Raw genomic sequence first — 13,787 nt, forward strand, 5'->3', positions numbered from 1 at the left:
GCACATTACAGGTTACAGTAGATTTGACCCTCATCAGTGCTGGTTTCATCCACAGGTGTGGAGGTGTTGTTACAAATTCTACAGGGGTACCTGCTAAATGCTGTTTTTGGTTCTTTGTTATTTGGTTGTGATGTAGCGGGTTATGTTGTGGAGTATGTTTTGGTTTGGTTGTTAGTCTCCTGTTGTCTTATGTATATGATTATGCTGAGATATTTAATTCTGTTGATGTTTTAGTTGTTGTCCATCCATCCATCCATCCATCCATCCATCCATCCATCCATCTATCTTCTTCCTTTTATGCGGGTCCGGGTCGCGGGGGGCAGCAGCCTCAGCAGGGAAGCCCAGACACCCCTCTCCCCGGCCACTTCCACCAGCTCCTCTGGGAGGATACCGAGGCGCTCCCAGGCCAGCTGAGAGACATAGTCTCGCCAGCGTGTCCTGGGCCTTCCCCGTGGCCTCCTCCCAGTCGGACATGCCCGAAACACCTCCCCAGGGAGACGTCCGGGAGGCATCCTGACCAGATGCCCGAACCACCTCATCTGGCTCCTCTCGATGCGGAGGAGCAGCGGCTCTACTTTGAGCCTCTCCCGGACGTCTGAGCTCCTGACCCTAAGGCTCTCTAAGGCTGAGCCCAGACACCCTGAGTAGAAAGCTCATTCTGGTCGCTTGTATTCATGATCTTGTTCTTTTGGTTACTACCCACAGCTCGTGACCATAGGTGAGGGTTGGAACGTAGATTGACCGGTAAATTGAGAGCCTTGCTTCTGGTTCAGCTCTCTCTTCACCACAACAGACCGGTACAGCGCCTGCATCACTGCGGCACTGTTTTAGTTGTTCTAGAAAACCTAATGACATCATGAATTAAATACAGGTACCCCGGCCCTGTTGATGTGAAACTAAAGTAAGAACACTTCAAAGTCACATTATGCAAGAGTGGCATCATCCCTCTCTTGATGAATATGATTCATGTCTTCATGATTGTTGGACTCTATTTGGCAATAGTATAGAAGATTTTCTTTGTTAATGTGTCCAGTAGGCAAACATAAGGCACTCCGTTATATGGCTGTGTTTTCTTCAAGAAGATGTGTGAGCTATTGAGCAGAGGACTTGATGCAGTGTCCTTGATTTCCAAAAAGAAAGTCAAATTTTGATGCGTCAGACCAAAGGACAGTTTTCCAGTTCGCCACAGTCTATCTTAAACGGGCGTGGACCCAGAGAAGGGTTGTTTCTACATCATGTTTTCATGGTTTCTTCTTTGCATGGTTCAGTTTTAACCTGCATTTGTGAATTCCGCAACAAACTGTGTTCACGACCAATGAATGTTTTTCATTCAAATGAATGGGGAGATGGATTTTTTTTACCTATACTGCAGCCAGCCACCAGGGGGCAGACACACTGCTGAAAGCTTCACCACCAGGGGAGCATCCGGCTCTCCAAATCACCAGACAAATGCTGTGTTGTTGTTTTTTCAACATTTTACAAAGCGCCCAAACTTTTAGGATTGTATTCATATGAATTATTCAGAACGGTTGTATTCAAACACAGTGGGTTTTTCCAGCCTTGGCATGTCACTGTAGGCCTTCTCTCTTGTGGTTGGACAATCTTTGAGCAGTTTTGGCTTATTCCTAAGAAACATTTGTACCATGTGTTAGTGCAGTACTGTAGAAAAAAGAAATAAAAACTATATACAGTATTGTAAAGGCAGATTATGAATGAGTTTGTTTACGTGGTGCATGTGTCAGTATTTAAGGTCATACGGGGTTATTAGCGGTCATTTCTATTTAAAGCAGGAACCTTGGTTGTGTGGTCAGGTGTTCTGTCTGGAAAGGTGAAACAGTTTTTAAATGCTGAAGCAGCAAGGTGCTGCTGGAGTTATGTGTGGCTGTTCATTATTGAAACGTTGTGTATTGGACACTTTTGGAGCACACCCCTTAAAAAATAAACCGGCAGAGAGTTCAACATGCAAATATGACTTGGACTTTCATTCATCAAGCACGGTAAAGCTTAAAGCTTTGGCTTGGCCCCTATAAGTAAATTTTTTTCCCCAGATGTATTTCCTGGTTCTTTCCAGTATAACAAATGGTCTAATAAAATAAACAAATATTTATGCTACATAAAAAAAGTCTTAGTCTGTTTGAGGGCTCATGTGTGTGTAGGTGTGTGGTGTATTCATGAGAACTGAAGGTAGAAATACAAACCGTAACCTATCACAAACACCATTTTATCAGGTTTGTGTGAATACCTGTGAGCAATAAAGTTTAATACAGACTAAATCTTTGCATCTCATTTATTCATGTATAAATGTGCACTCTTTGTATTTATCTATTATCTATTTTTTTTTTTTTTTTTTAAATGGTATAACTTTTATGCCAGAATTTTAGAGTAAGATACTCACTTATTTTTCAGATCCTTCTGTTCACACAAGTTTGATTTAAAAAAGAATGAAGTAACACTATTGTGAAAATGAAGTGACAAATCAAGACACAATGAAGAAGCTGCTGATAGATATACATACAATTCTTAATGAGAAATCTCAGAATATAAAAAATTCAACTTTGATACAAGGGAAGTGATTTTATTGTTGGAACAATCGCCAGGACGATAAAAATCACACAGAGCTGTTTCTGTTACAGAGTCACCACTTTCCAAATCAATTTCAAACCCAGTACCAAACAGTGAAATGCCAGTTTTGCGACCAATGGAGAAGCCCGTCCCCAGAACCTTTGCTTCTATGCCGGACTTCCCGACTCCAACTCCAGTATCGAGTGCCAGACCGACTGTAGCTTTGGCAGGACCAGCAGAGGCTGAAGCACTGACCACCTCTGCTTTGGTCATGACTTTAGCAGACTCATTAGAGAATTGGTATCCTGCGCTGGCGTTGGGTCCACTTGCCTCAGCATCAAACCCACGCCATTCACCTCAAGCATGGTATAACCCTGCACCAGCGTACGCTCCTTCCTTGTCGCCCTCTTTAATTTTCCCAGCACCAGCATACACAGCTTCGGCATAAGCTCTGGCAGGTCGGTCAGAGGTGTCAGTCGGTTCTCCTTTGCCAATCCCTAGGCCCTTTTGCACAACTGCAAGGGTTATAAACAAAGAGACTCAACATTTCATCTTAAAGACAAGCAGTAAGTGACATTACTAGAAAAAAAGACACTATGTTGTCTAAAGATCTCATAGGTTTTATTATAGTTAATATTAAAATCAAACATTTGAGGTCATAGACACTTTACCTTTAGAGTCATAAAGCATTAGGCTTTTAAAATCTGTTGGCAGGGAGTCTCTGCTCACCTCTAGTCACAAATATCATGAACAGAAAACCTTCTTTTCTGTTACTGTCCAGATGGAACAATTTAAAGAGGGATACAGAGTGATTGCTGACGTACTTGTATATATTTAGAACAACATTTGTCAACACTAGTGTGGTTAGAAAATCAATTTAACAGAGAGCTGTTTGAAAAAGTGTTTTACTTACTCTCTCTGTTGAGGGCTGAAAAAATGAGATAGAAACTTTGTTAGCAGTTATTGAGGGGAACTTATGTTTGTCTTTTAGTTTCTACGAGTCAGAAAAAGATTACATTGAAATATATACTTCTTTAATTGTGACAACAAACAGCCTCTGAGTGATGCCTACCTGACATCTTCAAGTCTGAGGAACTCTAAAAGAAAAAGAGGACATTTCAGGATTAAATCAGAAGTTAGACTTGCAGTTAAAAACAACAACAACTTTTATGTGAGTTATAAATCACTGAAGAAACTTCTGAGCATTTCAGATTCTTTTTGTATAATTAACTTCACATGTCAGGTTTCTTACCTTGATGAGGTTTCTTGATCTGCAGGAGAAGTGATGCGCTGCTTGCTCTCAGCTCAGCTGCTGGTCTGCTCTCCTTTCGGGGGTTTAAATACCCGAGAAAACAAAAGTACAAGCATGGAACTTATCTTTTGTAATCTCTCATCAAAAGGGCACTGGTGGGTAAAAGTCCAAGGTCATTTTAACTGCTCCATCATAAAATGCCAACAATCTTTGTATTTTATTGTCAGGCTCAGTCTGAAATGCTCTAACATCACAGCAGCTGTTTGGTAACACCTGAGAAAAGGCAACACATACAGACAAGTTGACTTGATCCACATGCTGCACGTTAACACAAACAGATGTTCAAGGCCCTTCAGAAACTTCAGCACTAAAATAATCATTTAAAGCTGAAGCCTTAAATTGTTATAATGTGTGCTTCCTACTTGTATGGTCGCCTTCAGTCTTTGAGTCCAGATGTTTTTATTATTTCTCAGACAATATCTGGCAGGATCGTATATTTATATTTCTGATCTTTTGATTGTTTTAACCATTTATCTTTTTTTTTTTATTCTTCCAACTTTGTTTTATTTCTTTTTTTTCCTGTTTTGTTTTAGCCTTTAATGATGTTTTATTTCTTTAATCTTTGTTGGTCATAACCTTTTTTATCTTCCTTTGTATTTCTGTCACTTTGTGAATCTTTTTGCTGTCGCTGCCCTGCACTTTTTCAAACTTTTAGTCATTGTCTTCCTCACATTTCTCTTTTATTGTCATTTAATTACTTTTTAATTTGTAAAGCACTTCATAACTGGAGACAGTTTTCATTTTAAAATAGCTGAGGCACATTTGGACCATGCGGGCACTACCCAACTACCCATAGACTCAACTTCACTTGGGTTAACCTAGCAAGAGGCAAAGAGGCGGCGTTGAGGTGGGCCTTTAGCGTCCTTGCTGATGTAGTGTTCACACCGGACACAAATAAAATCACTTGCCTTTATTAACACGTATTTGAACGGCAGCATGTTCTGTGTTAACTTGCCTAATTGTTCCACAGCTGAATAGATAATCCAACCTCCAAACGAGCATCTATATATTCCCGTAGTGTGGTACAGTTCTGGACAGCGGCACACACACTATCCTCCATTTACACATGAATGAACCTCAGCCGGTCTATTCTTCACATCATCATGTGGATCTCCATGCTGATTGGCTATCGCGGTGCAAATGATTCACTGAAGATCCGATGTTTCCAGACTCATTAATAAGCAAATTCATTGAATAGTGTTAAATGCCACGCAAAGTGTTTAACTCGCTCCATTCAAGCCACCAAATTTGTGGCATTAGCATTGTCTGCAAGAACTTGCGAACACTTGAATTTTTACGTTGACTTTACATTAAATTCACTCATGCAAATCATTTTATTTGCATTTGGTGTGAACTCAGCATGACCTGATAAAGTAGAGAGCTTATCATAACTGCACCTTTTTTTATCTTAACCAGGCTGTAAACATGTTTATTTGCTGTTAATATCGTCTTTTTTGAATGGGTGTGTATGTGGTTTCTGGTGTTTCTGCCGCCAGCCTCAAGTGGACACTCGAGGAACTGCACTTTTTAACACTTCTGTATTGGCTTCATATTTTAAGACTGGAGGTTGCTGCTTGGCTATACCATAGCAATGTTAATCTGAGTTTACAAAAGTGGGCATTGGAAATCATTAATTCATTCATTCCTGTTTTCAAGTGCTCTATCATTACCTCCTACAAATTCTACATGTGTACCTGCTAAATGGTGTTTTTTGTTCTTTGTTATTTGGTTGTGATGCAGCAGGTTTTGTTGTGGAGTATGTTTTGGTTTGGTTGTTAGTCTCCTGTTGTCTTATGCATATGGTTATGCTGAGTTATTTAATTCTGTTGATGTTTTAGTTGTTGTAGAAAACCTAATGACATCATGAATTAAATACAGGTACCCCGGCCCTGTTGATGTGAAACTAAAGTAGGAACACTTCAAAGTCATATTATGCAAGAGTGGCATCATCCCTCTTCTTCATGATTGTTGGACTCTATTTGACAAAAGTATAGAAGATTTTCTTTGTTAATGTGTCCAGTAGGCAAACTTAGGCACTCCGTTATATGGCTGTGTTTTCTTCAAGTTCCTGATAGTGGGTTTCATTCTTACACACTGAATCATTATGAACTGCACTCATTAACTTATATTACTTGTATTGCCCTCACTTGGTTTTATCAGTAAGGCTTTCAGTATAGTTGCAATAATCCATGTCAACTTAATGTCATGATGTCCTTCAGACTAAATGTGAAAATGAAAGCAGTAAGTTATTATTAACTCAGTATAGATACATATGCAGTGTGTTGACTTTGAACTGTAATATATTGTTTTATTGTGGGGTCATTCTTGGTGAGTGTCCCCAAAAATGTTGATAGAAAAAAAAAGCAGAGACAACATATTAAATGTTAGACCTGAAAGCTTTACTAATATCAAGTCTGATTCCAGCAACATGTTTCAAAAGAAGCAGACTTTGGAAGGTTTACCTTTGTGTTACATCACCTCTTCTTTTAACTTCTTAGTTTATAGGACTTCAGCTGCTCATCAGTCTCCTCTGATGTATTTGTCAGTTCATGTTGCACCTAAAAAATGTGTTCAATTGGTGACAAGTCTGGACTGTAGGCAGAACACTTTAGCACCTGGACTCTTTTACTACTGAGCCCTGCTCAATCAATCAATCAATCTTTATTTGTATAGCGCCAAATCACAACAAACGTTATCTCAAGATGCTTTTACAAACAGAGCAGGTCTAGACCACTCTATGTCAAATTATGAACAGAGACCCAACACCAAGACAGGGTAAGACTCAGTCTGACCCCACCTTAATCCATCATGAGCATTGCACTGTTACGGGTGTGTTCAAGGAGAGCCAGAACCCAGATGCAGAGTCGAACAAAAAACAGTTTATTTTCAAAGTAACAAACAAAAAATCACCTTGACCGGAAAACGAGACTACGAACGAGCAAAAATAACTAAAAGTGTCCAGGAGGGAAAAACTCGCTAGAAAACTAAAACTAGAGTAACTACAAGAGAAACGCTGAGAAAAATACTTAGACAGGAGATCTTCACGAGAGCGAGGACACACGAGACACGAGCATGAGCGGGAATCTTCTGGCACTGAGGAGAATTTGGAGCAGGCTTAAGAAGCCGGACTGATTGCGGGATGAGAGGCAGGTGTGTCTTGTGAGCCTTGCTCCCGTGGAGATCGGCCCCGCCCCTCTGCATGTACCTGCTGAGGGAGAAAGAGAAAAAGGATCAGGTGGGAGGGCAAAACACAAAAAAGCCAGATCATGACATGCACATCGCAGTATTTAGCTAGTTACAGTGGTGAGGAAAACCTTCCTTTTAACAGGCAGAAACCTCGAGCAGAACCAGACTCATGTTAGACAGCCATCAAATACTGCTGTTGTAATATGTACTAGGATCAAAAAACTCACGGTTCAGATCGTATCACGGTTTTGAGTCACGGATCGGATCATTTAGAAGACAAGACAAATATAAATTTCCTCCATTTATTTTGTAAAACACTTGTAAACTTTTGCCAATTAAATAAAAACAACATTCAACTCAAAATGTCCAATTCAGGCATTTAAATTATATGAAAACAACTTAAAGTGAAATTTAAAGCATATCTTCTTCCTTTAAACATTGAACCGTGAATAAAAAACAATTCAAAGTGCAATATGAAGCATATCTTCTTCCTTTAAGAAGAAGGGGCGTGTCTGCAGCACAGGGCTCCTCATCTCCCACTGGAAGTCCACCGTCTGGGGTGAGCGCAACAGACGATACCCGGGAGAATTCCTCCACAATTTTTGTTTTCTCCTGCTCATACAGACTTGGCTCAATCGTCTCGCTGAAGTGGGTGCGCGGTGGAATTTCATAACCTGGCTCAAGCACATTCAGCATTTGCCACCTTCTGCTCTGGAGAGGTATTGCAGATGGGATTCCTACCTAAACCCTTTAGGTTGTGTTGGCATAAAACTATCATGTAGTTTGAAGGATTTTGCATGTCATTCCGATTCCGATTCCGATTCAGAGAACTTTATTAATCCCAGAGTGCAATTTGGTTTGCAGTGTACCAGCTTGTCGATAAACAAGACAAACACTAACAAACAGACAAACAACACTCAACAGTCAACATGTCGGTGACAACATCAGTGCAAGGCATGGCTTGTCATAAAGAGTAAAAGAATGTTAAAAATAGACTAAAATAACTTATTTATTTTTTTAAGCCAGGAATAAATACCAAAAAAACCCATCTTATAAATACACAACTACACAATTTCACAGGACAGTCTATAACAAACTGTTAAAAACTGCTATCAGCATTCAGAAGTCTGATGGCAGAAGGAATACAAGAATTTGAGTATGTTTGTTTTTCTGTGAGGAGTGAGATAGCGCCGCCCTGAGGGCATTAAAGAGAACTCCTTGGCTAGGATGTGTCCAGGTTGGCTAATTATCCCTCTGGCCTTATTTGTGATGCGGGTCTTCCAAAGGGAACCCAGATCCTCCTGCTGCTGTATGCCAATAATTTTGGAAAAGACTTAAGCAATGCTGTTAAAGGTGACATATCACGCTCTTTTCATCAATATATATTGGTCTAAGAGGTCCCCAAAACATGTCTTTAAAGTTTATGCTCAAAAAAACACTTTGAAATCAGATTTTGGCCTGCCTTTAAAACCCTCTTCTTCAGTCCTCCTCAGAACACTCTGTTTTCTCTCTGACCACGCCCCCTCAGGAAGTGGATGTGCCCTCGGCTCTCCAGCACGTTGATCTAATGTTTACATGTTGGCTGAATATACACGGCTGCTCAGAGATCACGTTACTTCAACCCTCTGAATCTGATCCAGAATCTGATCCTGACGGAGAGGCGCCTGCAGCAGGACCTTTCTGAAGGATTGGTCACAGATTTAGTGTTTCTTGTTGTTTTATTTGTCAGTATGTCGACGTGTGTCTTGCTACGCAGCTACGAACATGTAGCTATGTAGCTATGCTAACTAGCGCTAGCACTTATCCATGAAAACTAAAAATCATCCACTAGTTCTTCAAATCTGCAGACGTGGGGAGTAAAACCGACCTTTGTGTTTATTAAGACAGCCTACAACTAGCATGCCTCCCTCTTAAGCTCCTTGTTAGCACACATGTGTGCAGGGAATGAAAAACAGAGGAGGGGTTGAGTTGTATTTTATACAGTCTATGGGCTGAACAAGCTGCGAGCTCTGACTCCGTGACAGACCGGATATTGTTGTGACGTAACAAAAACACTGAAAACTGAAACGGCTCGTTTCACACACATTTACAGAAAGGTGGAGAAATCAGAACAGGGGCAGAATGGATTCTTTTCATTCTCTGGGGGTTTGTAGACAGGGACATATATTTCAGGTAGAGAACCATTAAAAAATCGATGTTGCATGATATGTCACCTTTAAAGCTATTTTTGTCTTTCAAAGAGAGACCATGAAACCAGCAGATAAAAGAAAACATTAAAAGACTTTCAATAAAAGAGTGATAAAAACTGGATAAAATGTTCTCTGAGACTCTAAAAGAATTCAGGTTGCGCATCAGGTGCATCCTCTGTTGTCCACGTTTTAAAATCAGCTCTGTGTTTTCTGTGAATTTTAATTTGGAGTCAAACAATGTGCCTAAGTATTTGTAAGAGTCCACAATGTCGACTTCGCCTCCGTTGATAATGCTGGCTTTGGGTTTGGGGCAGTCTTTTCGGAAGTCAAAAATAATAAGCTCCTTGGTCTTATTCACATTAAGATCCAAGAAGTTTTTGTCACACCAATGGACAGAGGATGACAAAGCCACACCGTGGTCAGAGTCCGGGCCTTGAAGAAGGGACAACAGAGCAGTGTCGTCTGAGAATTTAACCAGATACTAACCCTCTTGAGAAGCTCTGCAGCTGTCTGTGTACATGATAAACAGCAGGGGAGAAAGGACACAGCCTTGAGGGGAGCCTGTATTGGACTTATTAAAACTACATGAATTAAAAATGCTTAACCACAAAACATGGATTTATAAAATAGAAGCTACATGTTGTACTTATGTTGATAAAACAGACACCCATGTTGCTTTTTTTGAGTATATGAAATACATCAAGGAGCAGCAACTTTTATGCACAACAAGTAATAATAATAATAATAATAATACATTTTATTTATATAGCGCTTTTCAAAAACTCAAAGACACTGTACACTTGTTAAAATCAATACAAGCAAGAAAATCAAATAACAAATAACACAGATCAAACAAAACAACACAACAGTACAATCACAAATGAAAAGCTAACTTAAAAAGGTGAGTTTTTAAAAGAGATTTGAAAGCTGGAGGGTCAGAGCAGTTTTGGATATGTGAGGGGAGTGAGTTCCAGAGGGTGGGGGCGGCTACTGAGAAGGCTCTGTCCCCCCAGGTTTGGTGCTGGGGGGACAGTCATTTATAAAAGATTCCTTGGATCATGGAACGAAAGAACATTCATCCATTATCTTGACCGCTTATCCCATTAGGGGTCACAGGGGGCTGGAGCCTATCCCAGCTGTCTTCGGGCAGAAGGCAGGGTACACCCTGGACAGGTCGCCAACCCATCACAGGGCTAACACAGAGAGACAGACAACCATTCACGCACACACTCACACCTACGGGCAATTTAGAGTGATTAATCAACCTGGTGTGAGCATGTTTTTGGACAGTGGGAGGAAGCTGGAGAACCCGGAGGGAAGCCATGCATGCACAGGGAGAACATGCAGAAAGGCACCTGCCCAGCCGGGGATTTGAACCAGAAACCTTCTAGCTGTGAGGCACCAGTGCTACCCACTGCACCACCGTGCAGCCCAAGAACCAGTTGAAATTTTTAATTAAAAGCTGTAATAAGGAAACACGTACACAAGGACAATCAGGTGATCTGATCTCACCTGATGAGAAGCAGAAGAGCAGAATGTGGTGAAAATTCACTCTGAATTTGATCCTTATGGTAAAAGAATGAAGGATTAAATTGCAGGAGAATGTCCTCTGTCTCTTCTCTGCTTCCAGTCTCAGTTTGTCCGATCAGTCAGGAAGTGGCTTTATTTATTTTCACCCTTCCTCTCTGCGGCTGATTAGTTTCAGATACACCTAAAACTCTGATGATCTCAAAGTTTTAGGTGAACTTGTTTGTAGATTTGTTATTTAAGAGTAGCTGAGAGCCCTCTAGTGGAGACTAACTATATCACCAGAAATGAGATTCAGCACAGCTTTGATGATGTTTTAAACTCGTCTGTTTCATTCACTCAAACGTTGGATTTACTCACTATTCTTAGGCTGCAGGTAAATCATGCAATCATTTAGAAAAGGTCACTTTTTATAGATTCATTTACAGAAACTACACAAAGAAAATACAATTATCCTGAGCCTCCCCATTAATTCAACTTTTTTACATTGATTCTTTACATCTGTTCCATTTTCTTCCGCTTATCCGGGTCGGGTCACGGAGGCAACAGTCCAAGCAGATCGACCCAGACCTCCCTCTCCCTGGCAACACTTTCCACCTCCTCCTGGGGAATCCAGAGGGGATCCCAGACCAGGTGGGATATATAATCCCTCCAACAAGTTCTGGGTCTACCCCGGGGCCTTCTCACAGTTGGACGTGTTTGGAACACCTCTAAAGGGAGGCGTCCGGGAAGCATCCTTATCAAATTCCTGGACCACCTCAGCTGACTCCTCTCCCTGGCCACTTCCACCAGCTCTTCTGGGAGGATACCGAGGCGTTCCCAGGCCAGCTGAGATATAATCTCGCCAGCATGTCCTTGGTCGGATATGCCCGAAACACCTCCCCAGGCAGACGTCCGGGAGGCATCCTGACCAGATGCCCAAACCCCCTCATCTGGCTCCTCTCGATGTGGAGGAGCAGCGGCTCTACTTTGAGCCTCTCCCGCATGTCTGAGCTCCTGACCCTAAGGCTCTCTAAGGTTGAGTCCAGACACCCTTCGTAAGAAACTCATCTCAGCCGCTTGTATCCTAGATCTTATTCTTTCAGTCAAGACCATAGACTGTAAATAAAAATGGACAGCGTTGCTTCACTTCTTCCCGTTGTACGGTTCTGAAGCCAAAAAATCCCACTCCTGGGCGCCGCCATTGTGCAGCCAGAGCCTGTGAAGCCACTGTAACGAGCTCCGCCCTACAGCGGAGCGTCACAAGACGCTGTGTGTCCTTTTAAGTTTCCCTCCACGGCGGCTGTGAATCAAACAGGAAGTAAAACCCCGTTTTTTAAACTCTAATAACTAATGAAAAAGAAAAAAGAGGCCTTGAACACAAAACAGTCAAATACTAACTACATATCACCACAGCATACGGATGTGAGAAACATTCGTACCACGTGTATTTATTTTTTAAAGTTTGACTGCTCCCCCATTCAAATGAATGGGGAGACAGATTTTTTGACCAATACTGCAGCCAGCCACCAGGGGGCAGACACACTGCTGAAAGCTTCACCAACAGGGGAGCATCCGCCCCCTCAGGAAGTGGATGTGCCCTTGGCTGTCCAGCAAGTTGATCTAATGTTTACATGTTGGCTGAATATACACGGCTGCTCAGAGATCACGTTACTTCAACCCTCTGAATCTGATCCAGAATCTGATCCTGACGGAGAGGCGCCTGTAGCAGGACCTTTCTGAAGGATTGGTCACAGATTTGGTGTTTCTTGTTGTTTTATTTATCAGTACGTAGACGTGTGTCTTGGTACACAGCTACGAACATGTAGCTATGTGGCTATGCTAACTAGCGCTAGCACTTATCCATGATAAATAAAAATCATCCACTAGATCTTCAAATCTGCAGACGTGGGGAGTAAAACCGACCTTTACCAGAAAGGCAGCGGGACCTTTCTGAAGGACTGGTCACAGATTCTGTGTTTCTTGTTGTTTTATTTATCAGTATTGTCACGGCAACACAACCCTGGCATGAGCTCGGTCTAGGGCATCCAAGCGTTGGCTGCCTGTGCCATACTAACGAAGGAATCAGGTGGCTGTCGAGCAAAAGGCAAAGGGAAAAGGCGGACCTTACCTGTGCCGACTTCTTTCCAGGACACCATTCACGGCTCCGGGACCAGCTCACGCTGCTTCCTTCTCGTTACCCCTCAGGGTTTCCGATGACAGTTCATATTTAAGTTAACATATATAACACATGACAAAACTCAACGGAAAAAGGGGAAAACTTCGCAAGAATCTCTTTCCACGGCTTCTGACAACGGCGTCTCTTTCTTCTCGCCTCTCTAGCAGGTGTCTGCCTGAGCTAATCAAGACCACAGCGTCACCGTCTCATTGATAAATTGGTCACGTGACTAGGAAGGTCCGCCCACCTGTAGCTCGACAGCCACACCCCCATACTCTGGACAGTGTTGTTGCAACAGTATGACGACGTGTGTCTTGGTATACAGCTACAGCTACGACATTTAGCTATGTGGCTATGCTAACTAGCGCTAGCACTTTTCCATGATAAATAAAAATCATCCACTAGATCTTCAAATCTGCAGACATGGGGAGTAAAACCGACCTTTGTGTTTATTAAGACAGCCTACAACTAGCATCCCTCCCTCCTAAGCTCCTTGTTAGCACACGTGTGCAGGGAATGAAAAACAGAGGAGGGGTTGAGTTGTATTTTATACAGTCCATGGGCTGAACAAGCTCCGAGCTCTGACTCCGTGACAGACCGGATGGCGTTGTGACGTATGAAAAACAGCACACATTTACATAAAGGTGGAGAAATCAGAACAGGGGCAGAATGGATTCTTTTCATTTCCGGGGGGTTTGTAGACAGGGACACATATTTCAGGTAGAGAACCATTAAAAAGTCCATTTTGCATGATATGTCACCTTTAATTGGATTTTCTTTCATGTGGTCAACACCGCCCTCTAGAGGAGAAGACGCAGTAGATGTGTATTGTGAAATCCCTGTTTTATAAGTT

At 41.9% G+C, this 13,787-nt stretch overlaps 1 long non-coding RNA gene across 1 annotated transcript; it reads right to left on the reverse strand.

Moving 5' to 3' along the window:
• Positions 1-2,533: 2,533 nt before the first annotated feature.
• Positions 2,534-3,914, reverse strand: LOC117821807. The gene is made up of 4 exons (XR_004633061.1): positions 3,815-3,914; positions 3,635-3,659; positions 3,476-3,490; positions 2,534-3,077 (listed from the first exon to the last, which is right to left on the reverse strand). It is a non-coding gene; the product is annotated as an uncharacterized LOC117821807 (long non-coding RNA).
• Positions 3,915-13,787: the final 9,873 nt, after the last annotated feature.

The sequence above is a fragment of the Notolabrus celidotus genome, chromosome 11 (assembly GCF_009762535.1).
Source record: "Notolabrus celidotus isolate fNotCel1 chromosome 11, fNotCel1.pri, whole genome shotgun sequence".
Classification (NCBI taxonomy): Eukaryota; Metazoa; Chordata; class Actinopteri; order Labriformes; family Labridae; genus Notolabrus; species Notolabrus celidotus.